At 36.9% G+C, this 11,985-nt stretch overlaps 1 long non-coding RNA gene across 1 annotated transcript; it reads left to right on the forward strand.

Moving 5' to 3' along the window:
• Nucleotides 1-9,034: 9,034 nt before the first annotated feature.
• LOC121067661 lies at nt 9,035-11,586 on the forward strand. The gene is made up of 3 exons (XR_005818370.1): nt 9,035-9,254; nt 9,353-9,508; nt 10,397-11,586. It is a non-coding gene; the product is annotated as an uncharacterized LOC121067661 (long non-coding RNA).
• Nucleotides 11,587-11,985: the final 399 nt, after the last annotated feature.

Below are 11,985 nucleotides of genomic sequence, written 5' to 3' on the forward strand. Positions count from 1 at the left end.
CCACTAAGCTACATTGCTGCACAACAAAGAATGCTCCCTTGTTGTTGTTATTAATGATTTGCTTGCCTGCCAAAGTTGAGGGTGGATAGCTGCCTCTTGGAGGAATTATCTTGCTTCCATATTTTATTTAGACTTTTCTTTTTTCTTTGTCTGTGTGGGACCTACAAGTCCAAACAAAACTAGAAGCATTTGTGTTTCCTTCTCCCATTTCCTACATCCTCTTGTTTCCATGATGATGACAATCCTGGCCATCAGTTAGAGTCTGGATGCTAAAATTAAATACAACTTGGTGGGAGGATCCATGACAGAAATGACAATTCCTGCCTTGAAAATGATACAAATGACTCAGTTCTTTAGTGTGCTCAATTTTTATAACAGGAAATAGAAAGCTAATTACTGGTTATTAAGGGCCTTCTAAATACCTCTCTCTCTGTCTCTTTTATTAAATGGACAATGAACAGTTACTTTGTAAGAGATGAGAAAAGTCAAAGCAAATAATTTATTGGGACGGATTTCCATAACGGATTTTCAAGAACAGACTTGTGTCACTGGCAGCTTGCATGACTACCACTGTCCTTAGTACCAAAATGTTTTTCATTCTTTAAGAAAATGGAAGATTCAGCATTTTAGCTCTTTAAAACTTAGGCAGTTATACTGGATAAAAGTATACAGCTTGGCAACGTCTAGCTCCCAATGTAAAGATTTTGTTTTGTTTGCTTTTTATTATATCTTTTCTAGTTCTATTTTGCAGCATCTGAACAAATAAATTTGATTTATTTTTTTTTCTTTTCTGAGGAACCCCAGAAAACATAAGACCTACTTAAGAAGAAGACTTAAACTAAAGAGCAATTAATTCTATAGGTAAACAGTAGCGTTTTGAAATTAAATTGTGAGGTTTTAGTCTTGGCAAAAAGAAATCATTCATGATTTCACTCAGATTCAACTGAAAAGATTCTCATTCTTATTGAGTTTATTCCTTGAAAAGTCTTTGTATCAAAACTGGGTGTCGTTCAGAAAGGTGCATACTATGTCAGTGGTTCTCAGCTTTTCTTCTAGTTAGATTCAGCACTACAAGAAAAAAATTCTCAGATTTCTCTTTAAAATCTAGAAATGAAATGAGAAGGAATGTGCCCAGAACCCATTAAAATGTGTTAACAAGACCCAGTCTGAAGAAAATCAAAGATGGAAAACTCATCATCTAATTCATATAATTATTGAGGTTTAAAAATTCCTGTGTAGACAGCAATCTTGTGTACATTTACACAGGTGTGTAACTTTTTGGTCTTCTATTACTTGTGCTAAAACCATGGTCAGCAAATGGGAATACATTAAAACATGTGCTGAGGTGTTAAGTATTTAATAAATGGAAGATGGAAAATAACTACAGACTGGCAAATAACAGTAACTGACTTAAAGAGCTGGATGAAGTTAAGCACTGTGAAAATCTATGTTTAATGTATTAGGAAGAAAAGGGCTCAATAGCCAAACTGAAAGCTGGGTTACCTTGTACACCAAAGTATGAAAGATGTAAAAAATGAGCTCAGCAAACAATTCACATGGGCTCATAATCAATTTTAGTGCAGAAATGGCAAAAGACAGAATAAATAGCTTACTGTGTTAATATATAAACTGGTAAGTGGAAGATCAGGACAATTATGCCCTAGTCTCAGTAAAATCATGGAAAGGATCATTTAAGTTATAATTATTAACAGAAAGTGAATGAAAACATATTAAGGTAATCTCCAAATAAAATACAGAAGAAAACAAGCACAGCAGGTCAAACTTGGTGTCATTTTCTGTTATAGGCAGAAGTTTGATTTCTAATGTAGTATATAATGGCCTTCACATATACACTTTTATGTACTCTCAAAGTGTTTTTTACCACATTCTTTTTCTACCAGTTCTTCTTTTACTGATTAAATAAAGAGGTGAGGTTTGATTAACCCTGCTCGGATTTCCTTAATTTTCATTATTTGTAATCATAGAATGGTTTGGGTTGGAAGGGACCTTAAATTGATCTAATTCCAACTCCCCTGCCATGGGCAGGGACACCTTCCACTTAACAGTTTCATCTGTCTTGAAATGAACCGGAAGTGTAAATTCAAGCTCTTTCCTTTTGCCTGACCACGGGCAGATGCTTAACAGTAGTGGGAAAAATAGCTGTCTCCCCATCTCCTCCCTGAAGTAAACCAAAATTGCTGCCCCTGGAGCTAAGTGAGATTTCAAGAGCAAGCTGGGAAATGTGTTTCTGATGCACTGATTAAACCTTCCACTTTGTGTGTGCAAGTTCTTTATTTGCATCAAAGACAAGTTCTTTCTGTAAGGCAAGCTCCTCTTTGATGGATGCTTTCTAAAGCTGCCAACAAAAAATTCAATGAAACAATAAGGGGAGATATAAAATAAAAATGATAAAAATACAATGGAATAAGTTTACTATGCAGAATTAATGTCCTTGTTGCTTAATCATTTTAATTCCCTATTTTCATACTTACACTGTGACTGCAGAGAAATAATGATGTTTTATTTATACCCCAGTGTCTCACCTGCTTTACAGCCATACAGTTGTCTGGGGATGAACAGTGAACTAATAGGTGATGCCTACTATTTCTCCAACACTACAACTTTACTAATATACTAGACAATATCAGGGCTTGTCCTATGCTCTGGAATTCAATTGTCTATAGGACTGAGTTGTTAGAGCTGTCTGGTTTGAGTCTGTCGTGGATCACTTAGCACTCTTCTAAAGATTTTCACATGCAAATTGGCATAACAAGGGCCAAGAACCATTCCAAATAGGAAATCTGTATTCATTCTCTATGTTTTGATGAATAACAATAATATGGACTACTTATTCATCAAGCCAAACTACATTAAGTGGTACCTTTTCAGTGTTTAACTTGCTGGTCTAGATCCAGCTGTTAAGGCCACTATGGCTAATGTTTAATACAGGAGGCTGTGGAGTCTGATCTTGCTAATTTCAGGATCATATATTTTGAACAAAGAACTTTTGAAATTTATATTTTTACAAGCCTTATAGCCAAAGCTGTCAAAATATATAATAGTATTTCACACACAGTATAAGTGAAATGTTTGCTCATTTCAGTCAAAAATTTGATCATATATACCTGATCACCAACTTTTCTGAACAATTTCTCTTTAGAAGTCCCCTTGAATTCATTTCAGCCCTTAACACAGTTCTTAAGCAATGTAGGGTTTTTTTTGGTCTCCTTGCCCTAAGTCTCTACTCCTTCTTTAATAGCTAGATCCCACCTATCCCACCTTTACCTTTCAGTCACTACACACTATTAATACCTACAATCAGAGCAGATCTAATTGTGGTAACAGGACTGTTCTATCCACTGTGACACATTGCTACTTTTAGTGTAACGTGAATGAGTATGACTTAGTGTGATTTAAGTTCAAACCACAAATTTAATCCCAGATCAACTTCTAACGTCTAAGTCTACTTTATAGGCAGATTTTCTTCTTCCACTGAAGCAAACAGAAATGCTAGCAATCTTGTCCTTGAAAACATTTTAGAATTTGGAGGTTTTATAAGAATCTTTGCCAGTGAGGAATATAATATTGTATATAGACTATCCACTATGGCACCTGACACTTATTCAGGCATAATTATTGCATCTGTGTTCAAGAGAGGGGTAACTATTCAGCCTGTGGGCCTTCCGGAACTGTCAGAAATCAATTTTGTATAAAGTTATGATGTATGCTGTGGAAACCTAATGTAGGCACTGCAAGTCCCTTTTTTTTTTTTTTTTTTTTTGTTACCAGCTAGTAGTTTTGACAGTTCACCCCTCTCTTGAACTTAGATACTATAACAATGATTAATGACAATGAAAATAACATGTTTGAATACATCATTTAAGAGTTACTATCAAACATTATAAACGCAATACGGCTTGGAGAACCAGCTGCAGCCTATTTAACAAAGATAGTTATCATAGCTGGATTACAGACACTTTCAGGGTTTTCTGTTTTGTGAATTATTCTTCACAGTACAGTTTTTTTGTAGGATAAATTCATTCTCACCGAATAGCCATAACATCCGAATTTTGCCTTTATATATGGGTTTAAATTGTGCTGTTGTGAAGCTATAGAGCGATCATACAATTTGATGCCATCCATAAAAGCAAGCAAGAACAAAACAATAAACCAAGGTCTGTAACACAACTTAATTGTCCAAAGGATTCAGTTTGAGATAACCTATATATTTAGAAGCAGATTCCCAACCTATGAAAATTAAAATCTGACTGTGTCCCTACTAAAATAATGCAAATATTTCAATGTAAGATACTGCTTAATTTGGGTGAATACAAATCAGATAATTAATTTTTACTTTTTAGAACATAGTTGACCATCATTTCAGATTGCCATTAGTATAAACATTTGTTATTACTTGTTTATAATTTTGCCAAAGCTGAGACGTTTGACTAGAAAAATTCTTTGTTGAGAGCTTACATCCAGCTGTTTTTGTTTTGTTTTTCTCTTTTAAAATGTTTCTACTGAAAGATCTTAATATTTCAAAGAACAAGCTTAAAGAATCCTCATGACACTCCATTAGTCCTGCTTGAGGAGTTACCTAAAACAAGGTCAGGGATGCTGTTCATGTGAAAACCTTTCCTGATTTGGCCAATTTGTGAGCTTTTGAAAACCACTCAGTAATAAGACAGTGCAATTATCCAGTGATTTAGTCTGAACTCAGCATGATTCAGCCCCTCTCATCTCCTAGAAGACTATAGATCCTTGTCTACCTTTCATAGCTTTTTGGTCTCAGAGCTGGGCAGCTTAGGCCTGGCAGTCTGTAAAGTGCATGGAGACAGAAGAAAACCTCCTGAGCTGCTTGCTAGTGTGTTTTTGATATGGTAGTAGAGAATAACAGCCAACTATCACTGTTAGCTACCTCTGTCAATGTGGGCTGAGGTTTGAATCCTGTTGATAAATTTATGCTGGCAGAGATAAATTTAGGAAGAAGGAAGACAACAATGCAAAGTCCATTAGCAAACAGATGAACAAAATGAGTCAGATTTTGTTAATGAATTTAGGTTTTAAACCTTAACTGATTTCATGGCCTTAGAAACAATTGAGGTTTGAAAACTAAGCTACAACGCATTATTACATCATTAAAAACTCTGTTTTAATGTGTAGACACATACAAACAACCTTCATCGTGGAACAGTTAAAACTCAGAATAGCTTCCAACTCAGATGCGAAGTGAACCCCAATATTATTGTTCATGGTTGTGAGTTTGTACATTCCAGTTTCAAAGAGCACCACTGGGCTTCTCACAATTCCCCCAAATCCACAGCCTGCCTTCTCCAAGAAAACCGAGAAAAAGGACACAGGTTAACCAGAACTCCACAGGCCAATCCCCAGGAAATGTTCTGCATAAATATTGCTTTACCCACCCAAGCGGTATTATAGACAACTGCTTAGATGTGCAAAAGCCACTTTTTGAAGTAGGCTTGTGTCACAGACTCACAGAATTGTTAAAGTTGGAAGGGACCTCTGGAGATCATCTTGTCCAACCTCCTTTAGAACACATTATCCATGATTGTGTACAGGTGGCTTTTGAATATCTCTAGGGAAAAAAGACTCCATAACCTCTCTGGGCAACCTGTTACAGCGTGCTGTCACCCTCACAGTGAAGTTTTTCCTCACATTCAGGCAAAACTTTCTGTATTTCCATTTGTGCCCGTTGCTTCTCATCGTATCACAGGACAACACAAAAAGGGTCTGACAACCCTCCCTTCAGAAACTTGTACCCGTTGATCAGATCACACCTAAACTTTCTCTTCCCCAAGCAGAACAGGCCCAACTCTGTTAGCCTTTCCTCATGAGAGATGCTTCACTCCCTTAATCATTTTAGTAGCCCTTTGCTGGACTTGCTCCAGTAGCTTCATGTCTCTCTTGTACTACAGTGTCCAGAACTCAACCCGGCATTCCAGGTGAGGCCTCACCAGTGCTGAGGTGCAGGACCACCTCTTGTGACCTGCTGGCGATGCTCTTCCTAATGCACCCCAGGACACCATTTGCCTTTTTGGCCACAAGGGCACATTGTTAGCTCCTGGGCAACTTGTTGCCCACCAGACCCACAAAGAAGAGACCACCAGGTTATTTTTATGATGTGTGACAGCTATATTTGGGATTGTTCTTGTATATCTGAGCATTCTGCAAGTGGAATTGCTGTTGGTTCTCTGCTGAAAACAAGGTTCCCATTTTCAATGGAGACAGCACGCAATAAATCTATATTACTTTAAACAAAAAAAAAAATTACTCCTAAGAGTAAATTAAAGCAGATACATTGTCTTTGATCAAGTTACAAGCAGGCAGAAGTGTTAATATACTGGAGCATTTTCACAGCGGAAATGAATTACACCATAGGCCATGCAACCGTAAAGTCGAGCGGAAATTGTAACAAAAAAAAAATCAACGACTGAGTCTAAACTGTGAAGGATGTTGGCAGATGTCCAGGAAAAGGTATGGCTGGTGCCAAACTTGCATAAAAGACTGGTTTAACAGTCAGTCCAATTGCTATAACTGCCTCTTTTTTTTTTTTTTTTTTTTTTTTTTAGCTGTTTTTACTATTTTAACTAATCTCATTAAATAAGGCCCATTGTCTCTCCCTCTCAGACAACAGGCTCATTCAGGGGAGCTGTGCTATGTATTGAGATCCTTCAGCAGGATTTGAAAGGGACAACAGCACATCATAAAAATAGGATGGATTGAGTGTGTTCCTCTGAAAGGCAGGAAAAAGCCTTCACAGCATGCTTGAAATCCAGCACCATTTGAAGACATCTCTCGGAAAAGCTTGTGTGAAATCCTATCAATGTTTAAGATTATTGGAAGGTGGGAGAGAAAAGTATTTTGAGCAAGTCTGATGATTTCATAAACCTATGGCAGCATGACAAAAGGAGGGATCACCCACCAGGATTAGTGCGGGGGTGATGGAAGGAAGGAAAAATTAAATACAGAGAAAGGTCAGGTTTAAGAATTTGATCCAAGTCCCCCAGTGGGAATAGGAACTTTCCCATTAATTTATTAAAGAAGAAAATTATAACAAATCTACTTATTAAATACCTCCTCTTTTATCCCTACCTTCCCTTTCTTGCAAAAATACTTGGTTAAAATGAACATTGGTCATGAAAAAGCTTTTCAGGAAATAAAAGAGATTACCCAAAACTTACTGATAACAATAGCATAGAGATAGGTATATGAACATTGTAACAAATAATACTGTGAGTTACCAATATTTACAACTAAAATTTCTGGACAAATCCAAGTGCCCATAAGTTTAGTATTTTACAAACTCCGTGAGAAACATTTCGGAAAGGGCCATTAAGTATAAACAGAAGAAAAGTGCAGAGAGAGTGAAGGCAAAGCAGAAACAGAGAAAAGTGCCACACTCAAACTAATTCTGATCTGTATCCCACGGGAATCTGTCCATACAGTACAAAGCCTACAGCTCTGCTGGAGTGAATTCAGGTACTGCAAAGAGTATCATGCTATAACTGTTGTATTCTACCTAGAAAAATATCTCCATCTTTTCAGCTGAAATAAATAGCTTGGGTAGAATAAGCTTATTAAGTTCCAGGATGCAAGCAGTCAAAGAACCAAGGCAAATGTCTTGTTCATCTCTCTTTGTGCCTTGGGACATGATTCATGTCTTAGGCTTAAGCAGAGTCCTCTCATAGTTGACTAATGAGAATAGTAAGAATTTTCACCTGTAGTTCTTCAAAGTCACTTTATGGAAAACAACAACAACAACCACAAACTATCATTACCTTCAGTTACCAGATGAAGAAACTGAGACAGAATTTGCATGGCATCCTCCAGCAGCTAGGAAAACACAGAACAGAGTCTAGGGCTTCTACTCTTCAGTTTGATGTTTCATTCATTTGTGGGCACCACCAAAGCAAATTCCACATTTTCCTATAGTGCCTACATGCCTCTGTCCTTTTCACTGTGTTGTTCTCTGACTTGACCCTTCTGCCTCTTCCATTTCTTTCACATACACCCATCCAAGCACGCATGCTTCTATGCTAAGCTTTGCCACAGGGTAACACTGGGCTTAGTAGCCACGGAGAGACAGATTAAATGAACACTTGGTTGTTTTAAACTCTCTGAACCTCTTCTGTAGGATCTTACCGGGGAGTTGACAGCTAACAGACTGCAGGTTCTACTTGAAGGGGAAGAGATAGCAAAGAATTTTAGTTAAAATTTGTTTTCTTGACTGCCAGCATTACCAATACCTTTCAACCTTACTAAATGATGTCATGACCATTTGAACTTTTGACCATCCTCATGTTTCCCTCAGAAAACTGCATTTCTTCGGCTAGGAAAAGGCCGGTGTACGGATGGAAAGACTGATATATGGACACTTTATCTTCATGTATAAATAGCATTCTCAGTGTAATGATAGTCAAAATATCAGCTGTCAAGCGAGTTTCCATTCAACATTGCACCTATTTATGGACTTTAAGAATTATTCAGATGAAATAATTAACTTGGATGCTGGAGAAGGAGGTTCCCATTAAGGAAATACAGTACAAAGCAAAACCTACGCATTGTAGACCCTGGCCTGTAGCAACAGGAATAAACCACAAATACTAAGCAGATTAAAAATAACAGTTAAGTTACATTACAGAAGCTTTATCCCTTAGTCCTGGCACATCTCAGCACAGCAGTTATCATTAGTGGAAGCAGTTGAGAACAGCAAAAAATCCCTTCTTTTTTTTTTTTTCCTGTAATATCTCAAGAAACACAGGCATTGTGGACAAATCAAGCTCAACTGGAACACAAAGAAAATCCCTTAGCTGTTGCCAAGCATAAATCTCATTTTACAAAGAGTTAATTTAGATTTAAACCTACTGAATTAGGCTGGATTTACAACTAAGTCAACAAGATCAGACACTGACCCTTATTATCAGGTATAAGGCTGTGGGTACTCAGCTGGTGTGAGTCACCTATAACAGCATTGAAGTCAGCTGAACTATCCTGATTTATACCTGATGATCTGCATCTTAGCTGTTTTGGGTGTTTTACAGATAACAGTAGTGCCTGGACTGCTACTCTGTGGTAGCTTGTCTAGCAATTCAGCAACAAAGGTGTTCCCACCAGCAGCAGTCTAAACAGAAGAGAGAGGGAAAATATTTCTGATGGCTTTTAACCTTTGGCTCCTAATTGATGCAGAAGTTTCACATTTTTTTCTGTGTGACAGTTCAGCAGAGAGGTTTAAGGTGAAATATTATTAGTGATAAAGGGGTCAGCAGTATGCATTAACTTGGAAGAAAAACAGTTTTTAAATTTTAATAAAAATAATTTTCTTGGTTTATAGTCAATCAAAGAAATACTTGTCATCGTGAAACTCTGCCGTATATTTCTATAAGGGGACAAAATTTGTTGGCTTTCATAATAATTCTGTGGTTGTGAAAAAGTGGGGTTTTGCCATCTATCTGGAAATTCCTAGCAGCTACTGCGTTTGAATTGCAAGGTAGATAATTTCCAAGCATTTAAGTTATTTTAAATATTTATGCTGTGTTCTGCTTCTTTTATAGGAAGATTGTGTGTTTTGTTGTTGTTTTTAATGAAAGCAGGTCATCCACTGTGAAATAGGATAATAAGAGTCAAAACTTTGTAAGTTGTAAAGTCTTTGGGGGAAGTTATGGTTATTTTATTGATTTTACACATAGCATGGATCATAAAGGAGCTCTTCTTGGTTATCCACCACAACAGTAGGAATAATACGCAAAATAAACAGTAGCAGTTCACCCCCAAGGGTCTGTTATTAACATCAGCTCTTATTTAGGATAATATAATCAGAAGAGATCACTTTGGTCATCATGGTTCATCCCCTGTTACTGCTCACAGCACTGTCAAGAAACCTCAGCCTCCCTCTGCTATGAGTGGTGTCTGCCAATTTTCTGTGTAAGGTCAGATTGCTTCAGAACACCACCCAACTAAATCTTGCAGAGATTTAGAAAACATCAGAGTTTCATGATGGCAAGTATCGCCCTTTATACATCATAAGAATAAACCATGGTGTTTTTTTTTTTTAATGACAACAAAACCAACAGAGAAGGGACAGAAGTGAAATATTTATTTACAGACAACCTTTATTTTCCATGGATATAATCCAATTATAAATGATTTTATCAATATAAATATGCCATGAATCTTGGATGCTGTCTATTCCACCCACGTGAGAATAGAATATGGTAGTATTTGGGACAGGAAGAGTAGGATGAACTTCAGCTAACTCCACCAGCCAGAGGAATATGCATTTATATCTCTGATATTTACTGCAGTCTCCCTTTATTTCAAGCAGCAGTTCTGCATGGAGGGTGTCAGTTTCTAACACCATAAATTTAATCACCTACAGGTGTTTCCATGTGTGCTGAGTACCCCCACTCCCAGCAGTGAAGATCAAGGCAAGACATTTGGCAACTTTTGGAGAGTGGTTCAGCTGTTTGAATGTCCATGTTTCCTTCAGGATTAATCACTTCACTCTTCACCCTTTATTGACTGAATTGTTTCAATCTTAGACTGAAATGGGATCTAAAATACCCACATGTTGGCACCAACACCATAGACATTTGGAATTAGGAGAGCTGAGTCCTAGCTTTGTGATTATTTTAAATACAGTTGTCTGCATTTGGTATCACTATCCTGGCTAGATTAGGAACTTTTAATTTTAGTGTTTTTGTATCTTAAATCTGTGTCTGTCAACTTCTGGCACATCTCCTAGCTTTGCCTACAGTTCAGACAAATGCATTTGAACCACAGTATATTTGCAGTCCTGAGACTAACTTGCAGAATAAAGCCCCAAACACAGAAGAAAATCTAATCTCTCCTAAATGAGTGAAGGAAAACAAACCCTCTTTATTGAACTTCATATGCTGTTCTGGCACACTCTTATTATAAACAGTTGTTGATTATCTAATTCTTCTGGGCATACAAGCAATGCCAGAATGTCAGTTTTACATTAAAAGGATGCAGTTTAAAAAACAAAACAAAACTCTAAATACAGAAATAAAATATGTGTTTAATTAGGGCTTTAATCTTTCCTGAGCTCATTAAAATAAATAAATAAATAAGAAAACTGGGGAATGGATGCCCATAGGGTCTCATAATATTTTCCTAGTGTAAAAACTGCTCTTTCAATATATATTATTAAACATCCATTAGTGTTAGTAATTAAATTCAGTGTTTGGATATCCATTTATTTCTCCTGATTGCATGTTCTGGTCCAGATCATTGTTAAACGAGCAACACCATTATAGAATTGATAGAACTGTTTGGACAATTGTTTTTCAGTTAAAGCTGAGACATAGAATCACAGAATGGTTTGGGTTGGCAGGGAGCTTAAAGCCCATCTGATTCCACTCCCCTGCCATGGGAACACCCCTTCCCACCAGCCCAGGTTGCCCCCAGACCCATCCAGCCTGGCCTTAGCACTGCCAGGGATGGGGCAATAAGGATTACTGCAAAACTTCCAAATATTGTCCTGAAAATCCCACAGATCTTTTTCAGGTAAGGAGGTGTAAAGTGGCATGCAATCTGGAATTAATCCCTGAGAGTCTATAAGTTTCATTGTTTGATGGTAAAGTATCTCAAAGACAGGTGAAGAGCTCAATTAAGGAAAGGAAGATTATTCAGGGATTTAGAAAGAACTGAAATGCTTTCCTGGTCCTGTGACTGAAGGCAAAAATTAAAATTTTGACATTGTTCTCAAATAGATCAAAATATGAGCATTCATATAGCTATTTCCCCCATCTGTATGTATCTACAGTTATGTAGGTATTTATATTTCTGTATTCAGGAAGAAAAAGAAGGGTGGATCTATAGATTTAGTGTAGTTAAACTTTTTTTTTTTTTTTTTTTTTACTATCTTGATGTAGAAGAAGCATTTCCTAAAGTAGTTTACTTTGTAAAAAATATTTGCAAATTTGTGATTTTATTCAAATATCT

This window comes from Cygnus olor, chromosome 3, assembly GCF_009769625.2.
Source record: "Cygnus olor isolate bCygOlo1 chromosome 3, bCygOlo1.pri.v2, whole genome shotgun sequence".
Classification (NCBI taxonomy): domain Eukaryota; kingdom Metazoa; phylum Chordata; class Aves; order Anseriformes; family Anatidae; genus Cygnus; species Cygnus olor.